The 12,765-nt window shown below is 40.1% G+C and overlaps 1 non-coding gene across 1 annotated transcript; it reads left to right on the top strand.

Annotated features, from left to right (window-relative positions):
• Window positions 1-11,883: 11,883 nt before the first annotated feature.
• Window positions 11,884-11,956, top strand: TRNAV-CAC (transfer RNA valine (anticodon CAC)). Its single transcript has one exon. It is a non-coding gene; the product is annotated as a tRNA-Val (tRNA).
• The last annotated feature ends 809 nt before the right edge of the window (window positions 11,957-12,765 follow it).

The following is a 12,765-nucleotide window of genomic DNA, read 5'->3' as shown; positions in this document are numbered from 1 at the left end:
GTTATGGAATTTCTTGTACATGTTTTCTGATGCACATATGCAAGAGTTTTTCTAGGGAAGTTGTTCTCAAAGTATGGTCCCAGCATCAGATCACTTGGGAACTTGCTAGAAATGCAAAATCTTGACTTCCCCTCCAGACCTATTGAATCAGAAATGCTGGGAGAGGCCTCCAGCAGTCAGTTTTAACAAGCCTCTGTTTTAACAAGGTGTGCTAATGGCAAAGTAATCAGTTTTAACAAGGTGTGCTAATGGCAAAGTAAAGTTTGAAAACCTTATGTCTTTAGGAATGAAATTGCTGGGTTCATGTTCGACTTTGCTAGACAAAACTAATCTGTTTTCCAAAATGATTATACCAACTTAAACTTTACCAGCTCTGTATGAGAGTCCTTGATTTTCCATACTCTTGTCAGCACTTGGTTTTGTCTCTATTTACTTTAGCTATTCTGGTGAGTATGAAGTGGTATTTTGTCATGGTTTTAATTTGCAATTCACTTTGCAATAATGAGATTGAGCAATGTATAAGACAGAGCTCCAACAGGAAAAAGATAGCATACTCAACATACTTGACTTAGGATGTGTGTGTGTGGTGTAGAGTAGTTTAATATAGGTGTATAGGGAATACTGGAGATAATACAGAAGCTCAAGGCTAGCAGCCATGAATCGGTTATTACCCTTAGGTCAAAAAGATGGAGATAGAGTTCCATTGAGCAGGCCACCTTCAGAGGAGCACTGATCTTTGAAGAGGAGCACTGATCTTTGAAGAATATAGCTAGTCAAGGTAATTGCTTTCAGGGAGGGAAACAAGGGATAAATACTCTGTCCTCAACCTCCTCCTTTTTCTGAACTCCTGTGGGACTCCTCACACGGATGGGTATCTGATGAATGTGGAGGAGCAAACAGAAGACATCTAGTCTGGTACAAACACCTTTTTCATGTGGTTTTAGCTATTTGAGTTTCTTTTTTTGTGGGGGTGGGAGTGCTTATTCAGGACTTTGGTACTTTTTCTTGTTGACTTGTAGGCATTTAAATATTCTGAATTTATGCCCTTTGTCAATTATTTATGTTGCAGATATTTTTTTCCCACTGTAAAGGATTCTACACACAGGCCAACATCTGTGTGTGTGTGTGTGTGTGTGTGTGTGTGTGTGTGTGTGTGTTTGTGTGTGTTTCAACAACACCAAGCAGTTCTCTGACACCAGCTGGGTGTCATAATTTAACTCAGTACTCACACTATCTATCTGGAGATAGCATCAGATTTCACAGGTTTAGACTCAGTCCCATAAAACTCCATTTCAGATGCCAGTCACAAGTCCAGGATGTTACCTGTATTTCTGACCAACTGGCTATAAATCAGAGCTTCCCACCAGTCCTTTCTTGGGTTCAATTAATTTGCCAGAGTGGCTTACAGAACTCAGGAAACATTGTACTTATTATATTACCAGTAATTATAAAAGGAATAGCTCAGAAACAATCAAATGGAAAAGATATCAATACATAGAGCAACGTATGGGGAAAAAGCTTTCATGTCCTCTCTGTGTGCTCTATTCCCCCCAAATTTCCATGTGTTCATCTAACCTGGAAGCTCTCCAAACCGAATCCTTTTGGGTTTTTATGGAGGCTTCATTACATAGGCACAATTGATTAAATCATTGGCAATTGGCAATTGATTGGACCCTACCCCTTCTCCCCTCTCAGGAGGTCAGGGGGTTGGACTGAAATTTCCAACCCTCTAATCACATGGTTGGCTCCAGCCCTCACCCTTGGGTGCTTTCTGAAAATCACCTTATTAACATAACAAAAGACACCTTTGTTACTCTCATCACTTAGGAAATTCTAAGGGTTTTAGGAGCTCTGTGCTAGAAATGGGATGAAGAAAAGATATATATATATATACATTATATATATATAATATATATATTATATATATAGTTCTTATTATAAATCACATCACATCGCTCTGTGGCTGTCTTTTTTGCTCTTTTAATGGTGTCTTTTGATAAACAGAAATTCTTAATTTTAATGTAGTCTCATTTATCAAAATCTTTGTAGTTAGTGCTCTCTCTGTTCTATCTTAAAAATATTTGCTAACTTGAGGTCATGAAGATAATCTCCTTTATAAATTTCTAGAAGATTATTTACATTTCACATTTAGATGTTGAGTTGACTTACCTAGAGTTTCCACCTTTGTCATAGCAAATGTCCATATACATATGAGTCTGTTCCTGGTCTCTCTTTTCTATCATTGAACCAATACTATAATGTCGTGACTGCTGTAGCATTATAATAAATCTTGATTTCAAGCAGAGCAAATCTTTACCCTTTGTTCTTCAAGAGAGTCTAGGTTATCCTAGGGCCATTGCACTCCTGCATAAATTTTAGAATGAGTCTGTGAAATTCCACCAAAAATTCCCAAAATACACTTGGAATTTTTACTAAGGTTGAATTGAATTCATAGATCATCTTGGGGAAAATACACACTTTGACAGTGTCAAGTCTTCCTATCCATGAGTATTGTATACCCCACTCCATTTATTTAGGCATTTAATTTTTCTCAAAAATGTTTATAGTTTTCTCTATGTAAATCTTACATAGCATTTTTAGATTTATAACTAGAAAGTCTGTATATTTTGATTTTTTAAAGTTATACCTTTAAAAAATTTCATGTTCTAATTCTGTTGTTGAAATATAGACAAACAAAAGATTTTTTTAATTAGCAACCTTGCTAACCTTCCCTAAAAATTCTAATAGTTTATATTAAATTCAAAAAAATTCTCTCTGTACACAAGCATGTCACCTGTGAATAATGACAGTTTATTTCCTTTTTCCAATTCTTTCAACTTTTTTTCAATGTTACATTATACTGGATAGACCCTCATGTACAGTGTTGAAAATAAGTGATGATGGAGACTTCCCTGGTGGCACAATGGGTAAGACTCTGCACTCCCAACTCAGAGGGCCTGGGTTCGATCCCTGGTCAGGGAGTGAGATCCCACATGCATGCTGCAACTAAGGAGCCCGCTTGCCGCAACTAAGACTTGGTGCAACCAAATAAATAAATAAATGAAAATATTTTTTAAAAAAATAATAAAATCTTAAAAAAAAAAGAAAAGAAGTGATGATAGCAAGCTTTCTTATTCTAGTTACACTGTGGTTAATTTCTAAAATATTTTTTAGATTAAAGGAGTTACATCTTCCTCCTAGTTTGCTAGGAGCTTTTAAAAAAAACACAAAAACTACAAACATATGTTGAATTTAATTAAATGAGATAATCATATGACTTTTCCCATTTTCTCTATTAATTACATTTATTAATTTTTGAATGCTAAGCCAATTTGCATTCCTGAATAAACCCAACTTGGTCATTAGGTTGTATCCTTTTTACATATTGCTGGATTTGGTTTGCTAATATTTTGTTTGGGATTTTTACATCTGTGTTCATAAGTGGGATCAGCCTAATATTTTCCTTTCTTGTTATGAACTACTAGCTGAACAACCTTACGACCAAGATTATGTTGGCCTCACAAAATGAGTTGGGGAGTGTTCCCCAATTTTCTATTCTCTGAATTTATATAATATTGACATTTTCCCCCATTAAGTGGTTGGCAGAATTTTCTGGTGAAGTCATCTGGGCCTGGAGTTTTCTTTGAGAGAAGATTTTCAATTATGGATTCAATTTCTGTAGTAATTTATGATTATTAGAATTTTTTCTTTCTTTTGGTAGATTGTATTTGTATTTTTCTATGAGTTTTGTTCATTAAAATTTTCAAATTTATTGGCATAAAATTGTTCATAATATCTTCTCATTATCTAATAATTTATCTTAAATTCTTTTGGATTCTCTCACAGAAGTTCAGAGAAAAGAGGGGAGTGAAGTCAGGGTATTTCTTCCTGGTTCCCTCTCTATAGTGATATCCCTTTTCATTCCTGATATTGTTTATTTATATCTCCTCTCTCTTTCTCTTTCAAAATCAGTCTTGCCAGTGTCTAACAATTTTATTAATCTTTTCAAAGAACAGACCTCTGATTTTATTGACAATTTCTATTGTATGTTTGTCTTACATTTCACAAATTTTTGCTCTTTATTATTTTACATGCTTTAGTTTCCTTGAGTTCATTTGGCTGATCTTTCTCCACTTTCTTGGGATGAATGTTAACCTTTCCTCTTTTCTAATATATGCATTAAGAATTACAAATGTCAGGCTTCCCTGGTGGCGCAGTGGTTGAGAATCTGCCTGCCAACGCAGGGGACACGGGTTCGAGCCCTGGTCTGGGAAGATCCCACATGCCGTGGAGCAACTAGGCCCGTGAGCCACAATTACTGAGCCTGCGCGTCTGGAGCTTGGGCTCCGCAAGAAGAGAGGCCGCAATAGTGAGAGGCCTGCACACTGCGATGAAGAGTGGCCCCCACTTGCTGCAACTTTAGAAAGCCCTTGCACAGAGATGAAGACCCAACACAGCCATAAATAAATAAATAAAAATAATTCCTTACTATTCCATGTTAGAGTTTCAACACTTTAAAAAAAAAAAAAAAAAGAATTACAAATGTCTTTCTCAGGACTTCTTTGGTGGTCCACTGGCTAAGACTCCATGTCCCCAGTTCACAGGGGCCAGGTTCAATCTCTGGTCTGGGAACTCGATCCCACAGGTGGCAAGTAAGAGTTCGCATGTCGCAACTAAAGATCCCGCATGCTGCAACGGGAAGATGAAGATCCTGTGTGCTGCAACTAAGACCTGTCACAGCCAAATAAATAAATAAATAAATAAATAAATATATATATATATATTTTTTTTTTAAAAAGAATTATAAATGTCCTTCTAAGAATTATGTTAGCTTTGCCCCACAAATTTTGATGTGTAGTATTTTTATTATTATTTAGTTCTAAATATTTTATATTTTTCATGGTGATTTCATCTTTTTTCCATAGGTTATTTAGAACCAAATTGCTTAATTTTTAAACATCTGGGGAGTTTTTCTAGCTTTATTTTTGCTATTAACTTAGCTAAATTGTAGTGACTAGAGAACACTTTTTGCAAGATTTCAGTTCATCAAAACTTGTTGAGACTTGTCTTATGGCCAAACATATGGTCAATTTTTCTAAACGTTTCAAGTGCAATTAAAAAGAATGTGTATTCTGCAGATGTGTGTGCTATGCTCTATATATGTTAATTAGGTCAGTTTTGCTGATACTTATTTTTCATATATTCTAAGCTCTTTCTATTTTTTTTAATCTGCTTGTTCTATCAATACTGAGATAGGGTGTATTAAAATCTCAACTATCATTGTAAGTTTGTCTATTTCTCTTTTTACATTTGTCAATTTTTACTTTATACATCTTGAGGCTATTTTGTAGCTGCATGCAAACTTAAAATTCTATATCTTCTTGGTAGATTGACTCTTTTATCATTATAAAGAGTATCTCTTTGTATCTAGTAATGCTTTTTGCCTTAACATTCACTTTGTGTAATTTTAACATAGTAACACTAACCTTTTTTTGGTTAGTTTTTACATAGCATATTTCTTTTCATCTTTTTCCATTCAAATTTTCTATAGCCTTAAGTTTAGGCAGTCTATCCAAAATACTTTATTAAACCTGACAATCTTCGATTTTTTTCAATTGGAGCATTTATTCCATTGAATTTTATGTAATATATTCTGGTATATTTATCCTGCCACCTCTATGCTCCTTTTAAATTTATTACTAGGTAGTTTATACATATACTTGGGCACTATTTAAATATATTGCTTACTATATCTTTTACTCTTTGTCTCAGCATTTCCACTCCTGAGTAATTTTGCACTGAACCCATGCATAGGTCCATGAGGGCATGTGCAAGAATGTACATCATAGTATTATTGTTGCAGGAATTTGGAAGAAACTGTGGAAGCAAAACTGCTTCTTTGTCCTCGTGGATTTATGAGTGTGTGCATTATTTCCCACCATCTCAGGACGGGACATTTTGCACACTGAGATAAACAGCAATAACAACAACTATGGCAAATGATAGGTTTATCTGTTTAGTTTTATTCTCCAAAATAAATGAAAGCCATAAGCATATTCCATATGTTACTGACTGACTAAAGGAAACAACTCTACCCCTGACTTTGGCCATGCTGATGTCTGAAGGCTGGTGATCACCTTCCTGGATACGAAAATCATATGAAAAGGACACATGCTCTTTTCCCACAGTGAACAAATGAATGAGAGCTTGGTAACATTGGTAACTTTGCACCTTTCCATTTAGATACCTCTTGTGGTTTTTATTTGAAAAACCAATTCTTCTGAATGGGGACTCCTTTGCACTACTTCTTTACATGTAAACTTCTGCTTTTCTTTTCTAAAAAATCTTGTCTCTGAGTCTTCTCATACAACCCAGGTTTCTGTGACTAGAGAATAAGCAAGTAAAACGTGGGGAATGCAAACCATGGAACACTGCCAGCCGTTATCCGGAAGATGGAGATACATACAATACGTAGATATTTTAAAATATGATGCTAAGTAAAAAGCAAAAAAGAGGGGCTTCCCTGGTGGCGCAGTGGTTGAGAATCTGCCTGCTAATGCAGGGGACACGCGTTCGAGCCCTGGTCTGGGAAGATCCCACATGCCACGGAGCAGCTGGGCCCGTGAGCCACAATTGCTGAGCCTGCGCGTCTGGAGCCTGTGCCCCGCGACGGGAGGGGCCGCGATAGAGAAAGGCCCGCGCACCGCGATGAAGAGCGGTCCCCGCACCGCGATGAAGAGTGGCCCCCGCTTGCCGCAACTGGAGAAAGCCCTCGCACGAACCGAAGACCCAACACAGCCAAAAATAAATAAATAAATAAATAAATAAATAAATAAGAAAATCCTTTAAAAAAAAAAAAAAAAAAAAAAAAGCAAAAAAGAAAACATTATATATATAGGAGTTCCATGTTTTAATTTATTTAATCCTCACAGCAATTATAGATATAAGCTACATGAGGGCAGGGATTTTGTACCTGGAACAGTGCTGGGCACATGCAGGCCCTCAATAAATATTTGTGAAACTTTGTCGAATGAGTCCTCATTTGACACACATGGGATGGAAGCACCAAGGGTTACATAACTTGCATAAAGTCACCTCGTGAGTAGGTGGCAGGGCTGGGATTCCAAGACCACACTCTCACCAGCACACTCACAGTCTCTAAGTGAGAATGGTATAGTACTGTTTTTAATACTGTATAATACCAATGTTTTTAAAAAATAATGCAAATTCAGGTACTTGGGCAAAACAAATTTGAGTGTGTGTGCATGTGGTGTCAAGGGAAAGGAGAGTTGGGACCAGTAACGAAGGGAAGAGAACAAAATACAACACAGAGGGGCCTTGTCCACACTGAAGATGCTACCCACCAGTTGAGCAATAGGAATAACTCAACACCTCGTACCTGTGGCTCCAAAATAAATAAACAGCAATTTTATAACAATAATAATAACAATGATGATGATGATAAATGATGAAAGGAGGTGAGAAAGTAGAGGTAGTAGGTAAAAACAACTCTTCCAAAAAGTTTTGCTCTGAAGGGGAACAAAGAATGGGGCAGTAGGTGAAGGGGATTGAGGGCTCAAAGAAGATTTTCTTTTTCTTTTTTTTTGAATAGCAGCTTTATTGAGATATAATTAACATACCATGCAATTCCCTTATTTAAAGTATATAATTCAGTGGCTTTTAGTATTGTCACAGAGTTGTGCAACCATTGCCATGATCAATTATAGAACATTCTCATGACCCCAAAAAGAAACCCCATTCCCATTAGCAGTCACTCCTGATTTTCCTCAACTCCTTCATCCCTAGGCAACCACTAATCTACATTTCTTATCTCTATAGATTTGCCTATTTGGACATTTCATATAAGTGGAGTCATAAAATATGGGGCCTTTTGTGGCTGGCTTCTTTCACTTAGCGTAGTTTCCAAGGTTCATCTATGTTGTAGCATGTGTCATCAGTCATTTCTTTTACTCCAAATAATATTCTTTGTGTGGATATATCACATTTGATTTATCCATTCATCAGCTGATGGACATTTGAGTTGTTTCTACTTTTTGGCTATTATGAAGGATGTTGCTGTGAAATCCATGTACAGGTTTTTGTGTGGACATTTGTTTTCATTTCATTTGGGTGTATACCTAGAAGTGGAATTTCTGGGTCATGAAATAACTCTACATTTAGCTTTTTTTTTTTGGAACTGCCAGACTGTTTTCTAAAGCGGCTGTACCATTTTACATTCCCACCAGTAGTGTGGGAGAGTTCCAATTTCTCCACACATCCTCACCAACACTTATTATCCATCCTTTTGATTATAGCCATTCTAGTAGGTGTGAAGTGGTGTCTCATCATGGTTTTGATTGGCATTTCCCTCATGGCTAATGATACTGAGCATCTTATCATGTGTCTTTTTCTTTTTAAAGACGAAACAAAAGTATGATGTGAAAGTCCCATTGGAGGGAGAACTTGATGACACAGGAGATACTGGGGCTTTACATGCCTACTCTATGACCCTGTCCTCTGTTTTCATGCCCAAATTCCCTGGCATGTAAAGACCCAGGCGTGCAAGGACCTGGGCGTGTGAGAACCCGGGTGTGTGAGGACCCAGGGCACAGGAACCATGTCTACTCACCATTTGTAGTTCAGCTCCACACGTCTGTGAACCTTCTGAGAAGAGCAGCAGACAGGGGTGCTCCGGAATGAAGGGACAGGCCCGGGGTCAGGAAGTGGCATCTGCCGTTCACCATAAACTATCAAACGGCACTTTGAACAAAGTCTATGGCCGTGGCTTGGGGCCAGCCTTCTGAGGTCTCAGGCTGTAAATCATCCCAAAGCTGTACATCCTGCTGGCTGGGCCCAGGCCGCCCTTCAAGGTGGGTGTAGGGAGAAGGACAGATAGCACCGTGGGCTTCCTCCTCCCCCTTCTCTTTGTGTCTATCAAAAGCACATTAAGATGGACACCCTGAGTGGCCTTGATAGGAAGAGATGCACAGGGCTGTGTGATTTGCAGTGTGGCTAGTTTGGAGTGATGGCAGGAATGGAGAAAGAGGAAGAGGGTCCTAATCCTGAGAACCTTCAGAGGCAGCCAGGTGCATTTTTATCCTCTACTGGTGGGGCTGGCTCATTCTTCCCCTCCTACTCCTAGCTCCACCTCTCAGCAGCAGGCCAGGGGCTTTCCTGTCCTCTCGGCCAGCTCAGTCCCCACCTTGGCTGCTGCCCCCAGCAAGCTGGGAGAGAGGGTCTGAGGCAGTTTGGAGTATGATCTGCTGAAAGCAGAGTGGAGAGAAGGGAAACGTTGAATATCAGCCTAGCAGGGAAACTGCAGAGGACAGAGAGAAGTGCTGCATAAATCTGCATGGCTAATGAAGTCAGGACAGAGATGGCAGAGAGCCCTGGGATGGCAGGTCGAGGACAATGGGGAGCTGTGAACTTGAGGGGAGAATGCACAGCCAGGGAAATACTCTCTGTCATTCTGGAGTAGAGGAATTGGGAAAGGAGGGGGGCAGAGGGCAGATGTGATTTTCTAACAAGTGAGGGAACAGTGACGTAATTGTGGGCCAATCAGAGTGAAGAATGGAATTTGAACTGAGGAATGCTAATAGAAAAGACCTCTGGGGAATTGAGAGTGCACATTCTCAGTGCACATTCTTGTGCCCCCCTTGAGACCGTGTGAGAGGACAGCACAGAGCAGGAAGGCCAGTCTGGGGCCTGTGCAGCTCAGTGTTAACCTTCGTGCTCCAGATTTCCTTTTGTGCAGTTTTCAGTGTGCTGGGAAGAATGTCCCCACGGGGCAGGGGGACGGCCCTCCCTGGGAGGTGGCTTCTCTCCCTACAGGCCATTGCCTCCCTGAATCCTGGCCCACAAGGCAAGGTTCTTGGCTGTGCTCCGTCCCTTGGCAGGTGGCTGGCTGTCCCTTCCCGCATTTTCCAAAATGCTGACTCACTGGAAGATGGGACTTGGAGATCCTTCGGGAATCCCACCCTTCACATCTTTGACAGGTGACCCTCCAGCCTCGACTTGAGCACTTGCAAAAACAGGGAGCACACTACCTCACAATGCAATTGTTCTAATTTTGGCTTATTTTTAGCAGGTTATTCTTTTATATCAAGAAAAAAAAATCTATCTCCCTCTAACTTCCACTGATTTTACTTAGAGTTGCACAGAATACATTCTACAGCTTTCTGACAAGATAGTATTCCAATACATAAACATTTGTAGGATTGCTCTCATTTCCCAATAAGTCTTTTGCTTTCTGCAAAGGTCCAGTTTTTCACTCCTGTCTCTCAGGAACAATTTCCTTATCACTTGCCTTCCAAGTTGCTCCCCTTTCAGTATGTATCCATTTTTTACTTAATTATTTTCTTGTTTATTCATTCATATTCCCAATTTATTCCAAAAGAGACTTGAAGCTTACAAGGCATAAATGATACAGCAGGTTTATAAAGCAATGGAGATGTTAGTGTAGGGAAAATAAATGCAGGAAATACTGACCCAAGGTAAGCGTAGTACACAGACATATGCCATACGGTTCTCTGAACTTCGCCAGAGGTAGTCTCTAAATTTGCCTTTTGAACTTACTGGCAACCAAACCAAAAAGGAAAATATGGGCAGTTATACAATTCAGTGTCCTTAAGAGTAAATAGGAAACACAGCTACGCCTGTATCTGGAAATGAAAGAAAATCTTCTGTGTCCTCCTGAAAAACACACCCAACAATTTTCTTATGATAAATTCAATAATACACTTACGTGGGCTGTCTCTCAGAAAGTTATCTCTCAATGTAGATCTAAGTCTTAATTCCAAAGCACAATTTCAATAAAAGCAGACACTCCAGTGTGCTAATGTGCCTCTTAAATATGGCAATAAAACATTTCAAACTCAATCTGACCAAAGAAAATTACAAGGAGATAATTCTGCCTGTTTTGGGAAACTATATTTCTATTAACGTAGCTTACAATTGCACTAGCTTTTGGGAGAGTGTCATCGTTATTGACTCTTTGTTAGCAGTCTACTCAAACTCACTCCTGCCACTGTGACAGGAACTGAATTTAAGCCAAGCTATCTTCATCTTTTATTTGTGCAATTGATTTTTTGAACTTAAGTGCAGGACTATATTGTTTATCACTATGAAATTCCATCTTGTTAGAGTCACTCCCATTTGTTCTATCCTGTTGATAGTTTTTGATTTGGATTACATCAACCAATATACCGTATTTCACTGAATATGGCTCTTTTAATTGTAAGATGCACCATTAAAAAAAAATTACCACGAAGAAAAAATACTGCCAAGTAAACTATAACATGCAATTGATTGTGTGATACATTTGATTTTAGACATGTTAGGCTGTGCATCTTAGATTTAGTGAAATATGGTACTAATAATCTCTCACATTCTGTCATTTGCAATTTGATAGACATATCCTCCATAGTACCATTTACTGGGTTTTCATAGAATGCAACCACTGATGAAACATTGAACTGGGCAGGGCCAAGGAGAGAGTTTAGGAGACTTCTATGGGGGAGCTCCCTCAGGTTTGCTTGCTCATTTGTTTGGACACCCACTCACCAAATAAATAATAATTTATCCAGTGAATGCACAAAGGACTCAGGTTACAAAGATGAAGAAGGCCTGGTCCCTTCAATCCCAATCTGGAATTTACACATTAATCCATTAAGACATATTCTCTGGGCCTGGTTATTCCAGCCCCTCAGAATCCCTTTAACTGAATTATCGTCCACATCAGAACCTGAGGCTCAGGCAGGAGGGGCAACTGGAGGAGGATGGAACAGAGCAGGGAAGGGGCCAGGATCTGGTACCAGGGTAGGAGAAATGGGCTGGTTGCAGGGATAAGTAAGTAAGTAAATAAAGTCACAATGCCCGGGGACTTCCCTGGTGGTCCAGTGGGTAAGACTCCGCGCTCACAACGCAGGGGGCCTGGGTTCAATCCCTGGTCGGGGAACTAGATCCCGCATGCATGCCGCAACGATGAGCCCAAATGCTGCAACTAAGACCCGGTGCAGCCTAAATAAATAAATATTTTTAAAAAAAGTCACAATGCCTGAAGGGTGGAGTGAGTTCAGGCATGACCAAAAGTAGTTAGACTCAGGAGGGATGGGTGGCCAAACCAGAGATGCCACAGTTGTCAGTCCTCATGCTCAGGTAGATGGGCAGATGACATTCAGAGATCTGAGCATGCATGGGCTATAGGTGTCCAGGCCCAGATGGCAACAGAATAGGGCCCCTAGGACCCCCAGCTGATACTTCGGTTCTAGAAGGGGGTCAGGGTACCAGGAAGCATAACCAGTCGGATCTAAGAACCAGGTTCCAAAACTGTAGACTGGCCCTCCCCCCCGAGCATCCACAGGGTGAGACAGGGGAGGTGGATAGGTGTGGGGAGAGACGTCCTCCTCAGGGGCAGCCAAAGCTCAGACCTGACCTCAGTGTGGAGCAGGGGGGGCCAGAACCCTGGGCTTTTGACATGCAGCCCAGAAGACCGGCAGGGACCACAGGAGAGAAAGTGGGGAGCAACAGAGGAGCAATGCCTGCTCCTGAGATGAGGTCTGAGGAGGTGAGTAGTTTCCCCAGGAGGCTGAGGTCTCTTGACACATGGGAATCCCATCAGGAGCTGACTTGGGGCAGAATAGGCCACTGGGGGCAACCTGGGCGCACACAGCTGCGAGGACCCGGGGAGGGCAAAGGGACAGGGAACGGGCAGCGAGTTCTCATTTCTCCTTTACTGAAAAACCTTTCATCCAGCCTTTAAAGATA

Source organism: Balaenoptera acutorostrata, chromosome 1, assembly GCF_949987535.1.
Source record: "Balaenoptera acutorostrata chromosome 1, mBalAcu1.1, whole genome shotgun sequence".
Classification (NCBI taxonomy): Eukaryota; Metazoa; Chordata; class Mammalia; order Artiodactyla; family Balaenopteridae; genus Balaenoptera; species Balaenoptera acutorostrata.
This window is presented reverse-complemented; position numbering and strand designations above follow the sequence as displayed.